Below are 12,844 nucleotides of genomic sequence, written 5' to 3' on the forward strand. Positions count from 1 at the left end.
TTTCGAAAATTTTCGAACATAGGAGAAATACATTTTTACCATAGCAACATTGATGTAATTTAATGAAAACCGACTGAAAATGTAGAAAAATGTTCAATTCATGAAATTAGGTAAAATATTGAAGTTTCATTCAATTTCTCAATCTTCTTTTAAACTAAAAATTTTAAAAAATGTATATATATATTTTTTATAAATGCAGTATTTATATATGAATTTGTCAAATAATTTGCCTCATTTGATGGACTAAAAATTTTCTTTATTATTAATCAGTTTTTATTTAACAAAATTAGTTTTATGCTATTATATTATGCACGTAAGGTGTTAATATAACATTTTTTCTTAATGTTGGAAAACTAAGATATGTAAAACATTGTGCTAGAGCATAACATAAAACAATAAAAAGCATATGTATCAAGTTTGAAATAAATCAATGCTTATACAAATAATATTTTTTACACGAGCTTAGTTTATAAGGATCTTTGAAAATTTTAAAAAAGCTATGAAATTCCCTTAATATCGGGGGGAAAACTTTTATAAATATTATATAACTATATGATTAAATCAAAACCGTAAATCGGTTCTAATCCTCACAAATAATAAAAATTACTTTTGCTATTCTCAAAGAAACTTTTATATTGCAGTTGATTTACATATTAATTTTTAATGCAGTTTAAAAAGTAAAAACTTTATCCCTATTTTTCCTTATGTTTAATTAACATGTTATAGTATCACTAACACTATAGTATCAAATACATACCATTTCGTGCTCACTTGGCTCAATATTTTTGGACTGGTAATGGTATTTCTTGTGGTCACCCGTAGGAAAAACTTAAAATACATGTATTATTTCGGCCAACAGAATGAGACTATCAATTTCTCTTATTTTAATAATAATTAATGAGCGTTTTGGTAGTATTGGGAATAAGCTTCGTATTCCTGCGGATAATCCGGTATGCCGAAAAAATTAAATGACAACAGTTTTTTGATTTGGAATAGTTGGCAAATTATGTTGCTGACATACCGAATAAATCAAGATTTTGGTTTCGCTAACATGAAATTTTTATTTGTTTCAATTATTTTTGCCTAGAATTGAAAAACCATCTCTTACTAACCCCTTTCTTAAACGTTTACATTTATTCCTCGAAAGTATTTTTTTATAAAACTTTCCAACAAAAAAATTAACTTTTTACTAACGTTCACATGGTGGAATGTGAATACAGAATCGTGATGGACGATTTGTGAAACCACCACTATTTCTTAAATTAGGAAGAAAATTAGTTTTAAAATTCTGAAGGTTTGAATGAGCTCTTAATATTCTTATCCTCAATCCATCATTGCGTTCTTTTGCGAATATTATTTAAATAAAAACTCATCAATATATCAAGTAGAATTGATATTAACCTCATGAAGTAGTGATGAATTTTAAATAACAAATTATAAGGAATTAAAAAGGCTTCGAAAATTCTTGAAAAGAAGCCACTATGCAAAACTTTCGAATACGGACAAAATATCGCAACGAACACAAAGCATTACATGATGTAATATCATGTTTTATATAATTCCGTAAGTCATATTAATTAGAATATATATCCGAATTTTCCAATTTTCTTCAGCTAATTTATTATCCTTACAGTAGAATAATACAATTCATGGTAGACATTTTAGTATTATATTAATCTATAAACTCTATTTCCAATAAAATATTATAATATTATATGATTAATTTATAGATTTACGAAAAAACGGATTTATACTTCTCAACAAATTAATTTTCGATGAGAGATTATACGAACTCATAAAACTGCGGAATAGATACTGCCATCTATCGCGAACGTTTTGAGTTAGAAAGTTTTATAGGAGACATTTTCTTCGGAGATAAACTACAATTTTAGAATTTCCTACGTGTAATTTATACCTGTTTGGAAATAAAACATGAATACTATTATTTAAATTTTTAATATAAAAATAATATTTTTTGCGAGTCTTCGGTATTTTTCAATATTTACAAGCTAATGTTTTGATATGCTTTTAAACTGTGTTATAGAAAGTTAGAGCTGAAAAGGAAAATATACTTTCATACTTAACTTTTGAAAGTTTACAGTTTAAAATATTTAATACTTTTGGATTTGATGCATAACTCGGGTTAGGAGAGGTAGCAACGACATGACTGATGTTATGCGCAACATGAGTAGGCCTATTTACCGTCTATGTATTTTATACTACGTATAAAAATTTGAAGGTTAAAAATTTAAATAAAATTCTTTTTTTTCTCATTTTTCATGTTATAGTATACAAATATTTATTTTCGCTTCGTATGTTTAGGGCGCAAATGTTTTATTAAAAATAAGAAAATGAGTGCAATGAAATATAAAAATCATATGAAGTGCACACACGCAAAACGTAAATAAAAATGTTCCTCTATTGAACCTCTATATTGCACCATATTTCTATGTAAAGAATTTGTTGTATTTTTGATGAAATTTGGCTAAATGTTTCTATATACAGGGTGCATAACTAGTACCTCGCACCAGAAATTACTGGTGAACCGTTGATGGTAAGTTGTCATAAATTGAATTAGAAAAGTATCCGAATAACTTGTTAACTTCAGATACGGCCTACGTATTAGAAGGGGTTGTTTAGTTATTAAAATAAAAAAATTATCTTTTTGTATGGACACCCTGGGCTCAAGAACACAATTACAAAGCCCTGTCTCTCCTGATGCCAACAAAATTGCACGTTTCTAAGTACAATATTCACTGAGACATTCGAATTCGAAAAACGGGGGAAAAGTTTGGAAAAAAAACAGCATAAAATCTATTCCTTTTCTATTTCTATAAATTAAAAATTTCCTTTCATTTTTCCCTCATTTTTATGTTGTTTTTTCCAAATTTTTTTCTCCACTTTTTTGAATTAAAATATCTCAGTGAATATTGCAATTAGAAACGTAGAATTTCTTTTTTTGTCCTCAGAATAGACATGACAACAACTTTCTAATTGGGGTTTTTGGGCTAACTGTGCCACCCCTTGCAGTATAGAGGACGTATCTGAGGGCCACACGTAATTTGGATAAGATTTTTTATGTATGAATCTAGGATCAACGGTTTGCCAATGATTTGTGATTCATGGAGTTAGCTCTATGCATCCTGTGTAATAATTTTTCACATGAAATTGGAATATATACAGTTTATATAATCTTGATTTAAAACTAAATTCGAGGAGTCAAGAAGCAATATACATCGAGATAAACATTTAAGTCACAAATGGTTCAAAATTGACCGAAAATTTCTTATTGCTTAGAATATTGAAATTCCTGAAAAAGTTGAAAATAAGTAGCACTACTTCCTTCACTTTCATCCTTGAAATTGATGCAACGTTTTAATTGAATGTCGTGGATACAGAGAGAGAAAGAGAACTCGCATTAAAACCTAGATTCGAATTTGTAGAAAGAGACAGAATTTATAAATTGATAATATAAATGTGTAACTTGAATTCATTGGAATAAACAAAACTTTTCAGTTTGCTGAAAACAATAAAAATTTACATTAATTGAAATTGATAAGATTACTTATTGATATTAAGTTGTACTTCCTTGCATACGACTTTTACAATGTCATGAAATTCACCCACGTTAGTGTTAGTGAAAATATGTTTTCGACCGTCTCATAGATGACGAGTTTTTCTTGCGTATTAACAGAACGGTAAGTATTAAACGATAATACATTTGCGTGTAACGGTAATGAATTTGTATTAAAAAAAACAAAAAAAACTTACTTTTATGTATATACTGTATTGCCTTGTGTGGATTCATATGCATTATTATACGGTGTGATTATAAAAAAACTATCCCGACATATGGGCCCCTAACTATCATACCATTCACAGAAACTGAATGAAATTTTGGCATAAGGTATTTTGAGGTATGCGCTCAAGAATGATATGGAAAACAACAGTGTCACTCTAACAGTTACGGTTACAGTGAGAAAATTTCGAAAATATCAAATGGCAACACCAAGTTTTTTGTATTGGAATGCGATCTCCATACTGAAAAACACTAAATAGCGTTGGAACGGCGCCTGTAGCACGAAAATCTCCGGAGCTAGGCAAGGAAAAAGTAAAAAGGACTTTGCCGTGCACCAGAGCATTAATGTTCGTTTCATTCGTCACACCGTTTCTTCGGCTGAGATCCCAGCCTGATTAGTCCTCCACAAGGTCATGTGGAAAACACAATAAAATGCTTTATTTTATGCTGCTTCTCTGTCCTTATTGGTTGTCCTCACTTTTAGCCTATCTACCGCCGGTGATTTTCACGCCACAGTTGCCGTTCGAACGCTATTTAGGGTTTTTCACAATGGAGATCACATTCCAATACAAAAAACTTGGTGTTGCCAATTGATATTTTAGAAATTTTCTCACTGTAACCGTAACTGTTAGAGTGACACTGTTGTTTTCCATATCATTCTTGAGCGCATACATCAAAATACCTTATGCCAAAATTTCATTCAGTTTCTATGAATGGTATGATAGTTAGGGGCTCATATGTCGGGATAGTTTTTTTATAACCGCCCTGTATATATATATATATATATGCCTTTTTATGTATTTTTAAATATTAAATTCAACACGTGTATTATCATCGGTTATGAGTACTTGATATCAGAAATACAGTTTGTCATGATGATTTGACTTCACATATACAGTGATACCTCGGCTAACGAACGTCGCGGCTCACTAATTTTTCGGCAAACGAACATTTCTGTTCATACGGATTCACGCACGAACGTAAAATAGCCGCATCGTGAGCTCAATTTTACCATCAATTTCTTCAGAAATTGATCACGACTAACTGATGTCTACCTTGGAATCTTTTTCTAGATGTACAGTACGCACAACTTTTAACCGAACGATGGCGATATCTTGGGTTCTAAAAGTTGTAGAATGAAGCGGTTTTCACCAAAAATTATGGTTTGTGATTTTCTACCCGACTATGTGCATGTATTCGTCTTGATGAAGGGTCATCTACATATTTATTATTGTTCAAACTTCAAAATTTCCAATGTAAACCCTTATTTTCCCCCATCTTATGTAATTTATCGCATTGCACACACATCTACCCTAAAAATAAAATTTCATCGCTGTAAGTGTAAAAATGAGAAAGATATGAGTGAAAATGTGTTTGGGGACACTTCAAACATTGATAAACTGAATTTGAAGGTTGATTGCAGGGAGAAAAACACACACTAAACAAGTTTCGGACGATAAATACTCCTTATGCTACGCGAGTGTTTGGATTTAGTGCTGTTAAAAAATAAATGGCTTTTATTTTATGGAGGTGAAAAACAAATTTTTTTAATACTGTTCGTTTCAGTGACTTTATATCCGTGATTGAACGAATATTTATACCATAATTATTTCGAACGATATGTTACAAAGCAATTGTTTGTGACGGCAATTTCATCAATTTAGAAAAAAATATAAGAATTTTCCGTTGAACATTGCAATATTTTATTTCATAATTTTGTTTCATTTTGCAATTCCCCAATTTTCAATAATGCTTAAAAAAAATACGGATGAAACAAAATGCCGTAGTTCTAGCAGAGACGACTCCACCAATAGCCACTACCCTAAACTTGGCGCATACTAAGATGATTTACGCTATTGAGAGAACCGTTACTATATCCATAAATATTAACATCAATCTAATTGTATAGTATTAATATGTGGATTCTTTGCACATTATTATATTTACCATTTCAGCTTATGAATGTTGTCTAAGGAATGAAACGAATTTCTGAAATAGTGAAAAATTGCAAAATTTTGTTGTTTATTTGTTTACTCGAATACCTAAAAAAATGTTTGTAAAACTGGGTGGATGACTTATTTATCGTATCACCGTATACTTAAAACAATAATTGTCCATTTCGGTAAAGTTATGAGCTTCATATTTAAACATTTTCGCATAATTTGTCATGAGAAATTTTTCAATGAGTTTAGAATTTAAATCTAGTATATGGTCCCTAGAAGTGGTCATTTTCATATAATCGCTCATATCTCGCGAAATAGAGGTCAGATCGGAATGAAAATTAATTCTGTTGTGTTTTCGAGTATGCTGATTCGAATGAAGTAAAAATTAATGTATGCTTCAGTTCATAAATTTTTAAAATATGTTTTAATATTTCATGGCTCATAACTTAAAAAAAAACCAAATTCAAAATGAGTAATAAAATTATGTTTGGCCCATTAAAATCTATCATTTAAAATAAAAAATAGTGAGATACCTATATTATTTCAACAATTATGCTCAAAAATAATATGTTTCTGTTTATCATTACGACACTCGTTTTTCAATAATTTATATTTCATTAACTGTTCGTTCAAAATTGATGATATTTGGTATTTCGGCATTTCTTGAGATACTCAATCCAAATATGGGCGAAGAAAATATGGTTACTATTGAACTTAACTTTCAAAAGTTAGATCTAGTTTTAACATTTAGATGTCCCCTCAAGAAAAAATGAACTTAATAAACTTAAGGAAGATCTTAAACGAAAAAGAATGCTACCTTTCTTTTTTCTATACAATTAATAGAACCCAAGATATCGCCATCGTTCAGTTAAAAGTTGTGCGTACTGTACCTCCACTTTTCTTTCTGAACACTTTTGAAACATTCCATGTAAATTGAAAGTTTCAACTAATAGAAATTCTAAAAAAAAAGAGCTTATGTTCTCAGAGCACGCGTTCTCGCAGTGCAAGACTCAGCATCAAACTGAAAAATCTGAACATTCTGGGAGTTTAATTTTTCCCATATGCAGGTATCAGACAAAAAAATGAGTTGATCAAATCACAAATGGGTGGGAGCACATGTCGTGTTCGACACCGGTGAACTCGACTGGGTTATGTGATCAGCTTCAGTAAACTAAAGCTATATGGTTATTAGTAGCCTATAGCTGGTGTTGGTTGTGGCACATAGTGTAAAATAAAATGATATTGAGTCCTTCATCTTCGTGGAAATTCTTATTCGTCCAATTTTGAAGCTTTTAATTTCAGCCTTTGGTCAATTTTTGTCTTTTTTATAGCGCTCCTTAGAGCTTCAAAAGACTTATCTTTCAATTTTGTGCCATATCTAGACCGAATTAAACGGTTTTCTATAGAAACCTGTTATACCATTACCTGTTATACCATGTTATACCATCTTCTTCCATTTTGGTTCACGAACGTGATTCCGGAACGAATTATTTTTTTCAGCCGAGGTATTACTGTAATAATTGGAAAGAAAAATCAAGTAGCATGTGAATTACCTGAAATTACCACATCACATAATATTAAACCAGGTAAAACTTAATGTATCGAAATTGGAAAAATGAGACATTGAAATTATATAGCGATTAAATATAAAAAATCCAATTGATTTAAATAAAGTGATTACAATATCTAAATTATTTATTAGAATTCAAAAAAGTTACAATGGAAATTACTACAATTTCATTTTATTTTCCTGTCAGTCTATTTCTGAAGTAGGATTAATGCCAGGATATTTTGTGATAGAACATTTTATTGGCGTTAGAATTTACATGTCTATCCGTTATTGGCGCTGAATAGGCTCATATAAAAACAAAAGAGGACATTAGTTAACAGGAGGGTGATAGAAAGTCATTAATTTGTATGCACTGATATGACAGTAAAACTAATTAATTTCACGTGAAAGATTGCAATTATACCTTCCTTTCATGTAATTTCTCGTTCCTCGATTCTGAATTTTTTCGTTTATCTGTCGGTAAAAGTTACTTTATTTCTCATAATGAGTAATTCACCTTTATTCGAAAATACGATAAATATTTCTCGCAGATGATACATCATAGTAACAAATTAATTAAAATTTGATTTAAAAATTCCAATTATCTTTTATATGTACGTGAAACAAATGTAAGTACAAAGTTTTCATCAATGTAAAGTCTATTAATTAAATTGGTACAGTATATTTCCAAGCACGTTGCGACACAAAAATCTTCAACCTGGCTTTTTAACAATGTTTCTCATACTGCAGTGAAACAGACAGGAGGAAGGTAGAAAAATGTGATTTTTGAATAGAAATATGAGAAAACAATGATTTTGAAATGTCAATTTAATACCAGATAACTATTAATGACTAAATTCATTGAGTAAATTAATCAAGTAAATTGCTTAAGTAGATTAAATGGTTGAGAAAGTGGTGAAATTACTATATTGAGTAGTGGTATGAAAGAATTTGTTTTTTAATTTTGTAGAAAATAATTTATGCATGTTTATGCAAATTATTACGGGTTGTTTTTTCAATGAGAATGTATCATAAAGGGAATAAAGGAACTGAGAAAAATTGAGACATGTTGTTCAATAATGTTTCAAGCAGCATATCATTAATTATGGACTTGAACATACTCACGGGCATAGAAGTTTAAGCAGTTTGATTCGTCGTTTTCTTACCACATATCGATATTTTGAGACAATGTGCCACGCCTGTTATCGCTTTTGGTCCTTTAATTTCATCAGAAACTGCGATATAATCAAGAACATCTGTTTGATTCCCTTGAAAGTGACAATGAATGATGCGGTTTTGGAATCTTTTGTCTGTGCAATCTCGGTGACAAGATCAGCGATTACATTAAAATTTTTACTCGAGGAAAAACATCTCTCACTATTATTATCTCTGAATATATAGATAATAATGGTTTGTGAAAACAAGATTTTTTCGTGATATTTAAAGAATTATCGTTCAATTTCAGAGAACTGTAAACAATTAAATGCAGTGATTTTTCTGTTTTATTATTCCAAAAAAATCCATAAAATAGTATTGATTTTACAGGAATTTATCTTCCTGACATTCGTCCAATGGTCACGACCATGATGAGCTCACCACCGAGTTATGGTCAAACCCACATTTGCGATAAGTTTTCCTATCAGCAAATGATCGTGGAGGTGCGGTTTCACCGAACTAAGTATACCTAAAACGCATATTTCATAAAGCAAATGCTTTTGTAATCCTCCGATGTGAGCCTAAAGATTTTCATCACAATACTATTCATTTCACTCTCTGAAAGGAGCACAAATATGTCAATATTTACGACGATTTAATTGTCATTAAACTATATCGCATCGCAAATTTATTTCAGTGTGTTTGATCTGTTTTCAATTCATGAATATGTTTACATTATCATACATCCATTATCTTCCTTATAATTTACCATCAATGACGAAAATGAGATTTTACGAACATTATTTCCGCGTGTCTGTAAACAATAAGTCTATGATTAATGGCATTCACAATGGGAATCAGCTCCTATTGTTTAAAATGAATGACCCATCGATTCAGAATGATTCCGCGTTCATACAGTATACATAAAATTGATAATAACTAAACATGATACAGTACAAGTAAAATTATATAAAAACTATCAATCGCTAAAATAATCAAAATGAATGAACAGACCCTGATTTGAAGGTACTAGAAGTAAAACAATACACTCTTCATCATTTATATATTATTAAAGGGATGAGGGCACGATCTTGGCTTCCTATGCTTTTCTATGGGAAAAATTCCCTCCGTTAATCCTTTAAGAAGCATAGCAAAAATCACTAAACCCCTAACAAAGTCATATCTTTTTTAATGAAGTAGGCTTTCTTTTGATTTTCTGCAGGTGTGCAAACAAAGGGAGAATAGGAAAAAAGTGTTTCATTGAAAAATCAACTTCACAAAATATCTTCGCTTGTTAGTGCTAAAATTAGATGCTTTTAAAAGGAGGCAAGATATCACTTAAAGGGTTAAGGGACACTTCAAAATGTTTATTTGTTAATAATTTTATGGAAGTGAACGAGGCTTTATGGAATTAATTTTTTTTCTAATAATAAATTCAATAACATGCAACTTTTTCAGATATTACCAGAATTTAACAATGTTTTGTGTCATAAAATTTCTCCAAATCACTGTTACAAGGAATCCTCTCATCAAAACATGTAAAACTTTAGTGCTATGAGACACACAAAGTTTCAAAACATTTGATCGAGTGGTATGAGTTTTTTTTTTTAAATGATTTTTAGGGAAAACATTACATATACAGGCTGTCTCAAATTGGTTGCACACAACAGATATCTGTGCAATCGTTTACTTCAGAAACATACTTTGAATTACAAAAAGTTCTCGAATGACGTGCAGTTATTTGAAATCTCAAAATTTGTTGAGGGTCGTATACATAAAAAATAATAAAATTAACCTTTTATGCAGCTCTGAAAAAAAATCATTTGCAAAAATTTCATATTTTTAAATTCAATATTTATCGAGATATTAAATATATAAAACCAGTATGTTTCGGCAACTTATCACTGTGTTGTATTCAATGGCTCAATAGTTGCCATTTTTAGGGACTGTACATAATATATGTTTTATTCACAATAACTAGCAATTACATTTTCTGTCAATTACAGGATTTTTACAACTTCGGATTTAAAAATTACATATCTCAATTTGTGAGACACACCCTCAATACTTGGCAATAAATGCTGAAAACTTCAAAGGGAAGCATATCGGTTAATATTGTATATAAAATATGAAACTATTTTTAAATTACTTTGCAGAGCCACATTTACATTTAACTAATTGGAAGTTTTAGCACATAGGGTCTATATAAAAAGTTAATTTCTCTATCTTTTCATTTATATGACCCCTTGTGAAATTTAGAAGATTTTGAGTAACTGCACGTGATTAAAAATGTTTTTAATTGAAACTATGTTTCTCCGAAGCCAACGGTTTCAGAGATATCTGCCGTGCAAACAATTTGGGACAGCCTATATAATGTCTGCCAGTTTATAATAAAATATTTGAAAATACTTCTATGTACGTGTAATAAAAACTCGCTCACAGTTAGAGGTTGAAAATTTCATGGTATTTAAAAATTGAAAATGTGAAAATGTTGTTTTTTGTGCCGATTTCTGCGTAACTGAAAATGCTAAATAACACAATTTGCTACTCATATAGATCCACAAACAAAATTATTCGTGTGATGTTTTCCAATTATTTCTTCTTTCAAGCGCGACACTTTAATAACGGAAGAAAAAAGTATTTTATATTCGGAAATAATACATATCGACTTTATTCCTACGCTTTTCTTTGTATTTACGAGATACGATTATTTTCGTAATTTTAACGATTATTCTCTCAAACGAGATACGATCGCAGTTGCTATTTAAGTCAACACGCAGGAGGTTTCGGCTCACTTCGCTTCGGACAGCCAGTTGGTGCGGAGCAAGAGAAGCGAAAAAGAGACTCTCTCTTCAGTCCTGTTCTCGTTTCTTTGTGAGGCAGGTTGTGTCCTGACAATTCTCTCAAGGCATTCATGAGAAAGACGGTCAAAGCGCGACTTTTTCAAGTTTCGTACATCTTTTGAAGAAGCGCTCGAGTTGAAAGAAGTTTCTGTAAGTACAAAAAAATTATTTACAATACAAATTTTATTTAAAGGATAACACATTTTATTTTAACTAACATTTCTGAGTATTTTTGAATTCGCATAATGATTTTTTGCGGATATATCTGCAATTTATCTCTAACTTTTTGAAAGATGTTATTGATTTTTTCTTTAACGTAACTGATTGTTAAATCTTTGCCTAAGGCAGGTGATTTGCATAAAAGTAATAAGAAGTTTTTTCTCGTAGCGGCAGCTGTTTCTCTTCTCTCTCCATTTATTAAACTTACCTACTTTTTTTTCGTTTCTGCTCTGTTTTTTTCTTTCTAACATTATTATGCTGAGATGTCTGTCAATTCTGATTAATAAAAGTATGTTTCATTAGAAAATTTAGTTTCAAGCAAAGATATTCTTAAAGAACTTATAACTTTCTATTCCGCGCATTTCGATGTACTTTGCGTACATTCTCAAACAGGGTGTTTAATTAAAAATTTATATCAAATGCATTTTAGAATCTGTATGTTTCCCTATGATTTGCTCACGATCATTGTACATTATTGTTAATTTGCATCTCATAGACAAGGGTAAACTACGGTCCGCGGGCAAGATGCGGCCTGCTATTCACCTACGTGGTTTAAACTATAGTTACAATTTTTTGATAAGAGATCAACAGGGATTGGTTAAATTCAGGTTTTTAACCAATCTATGTTGATCTCTTATCCAAAAATTGTGACTACAGTTTAAACTATGTCGGTGAATACGGCCCTTAGAGGTTCTATCCGTCCTGCCGCAGATTTTAAAATAACACTAATATAAATCTTCAGTTTCAGTGTTTTAAAAAATTCTTTTAAACGTGTGTGTTTAATTTTTTGCGTATACAAAATGTAGCTATTATAATTTGAATAGAAATTGGTTTAAATTTTTTTGCATATGCAAAAAATTGAACATGCGCTGATAAATTCGCATAAAAGTTATTTGAAGCATATTTCACTTTCAAGCTTGAAAATTCGAATTATGTAATCAATAACAGAATTTGTTAATGGTTCACATCCCGATCCATCAAGATTTATTCTTTTTGTTTTTTGGCCCGTTGCTTAAAAATGGTTGTTCATCACTGTCATAGACGATGCACACCATGTCTTCGGTTGACAGGCTTGGTTCCAAATTCCGGCTTGGACATAAAAGCGTTTGAGTACCCGTTAGAATATGGCTATTCCTTAAAGGGAGTCGGTGCATGATTTTGGCATGATTTAAATTTATTTTTTCAAATTTTACAATATGCAATATTTCGCACCGAAATTTAGCCATATTTTATACCATAAAACTGCTTGAAATCATTTGAATAAGAAATTCTCTTGTTAAAGCATGCAACACCACGCTGCCAAGAGATATGAAGTTTCAATGCATTTAAACGAGGC

The 12,844-nt window shown here is 30.6% G+C and overlaps 1 protein-coding gene across 1 annotated transcript in view; it reads left to right on the plus strand.

The window, feature by feature from the left end:
- Positions 1-11,237: 11,237 nt before the first annotated feature.
- The window catches only part of LOC149065552 (uncharacterized), a 203,294-nt gene continuing 201,687 nt past the window's right edge, over positions 11,238-12,844 (plus strand). Inside the window, exon 1 of the mRNA XM_089253897.1 lies at positions 11,238-11,439. The gene's annotated coding sequence lies outside the window, so the exon portion shown is untranslated. The remainder of the gene's footprint in view (positions 11,440-12,844) is intronic.

The sequence above is a fragment of the Pholcus phalangioides genome, unplaced genomic scaffold (genome assembly GCF_987345545.1).
Source record: "Pholcus phalangioides strain wild (caught in Gottingen) unplaced genomic scaffold, Ppha-v1.0 ptg000039l_1, whole genome shotgun sequence".
Classification (NCBI taxonomy): domain Eukaryota; kingdom Metazoa; phylum Arthropoda; class Arachnida; order Araneae; family Pholcidae; genus Pholcus; species Pholcus phalangioides.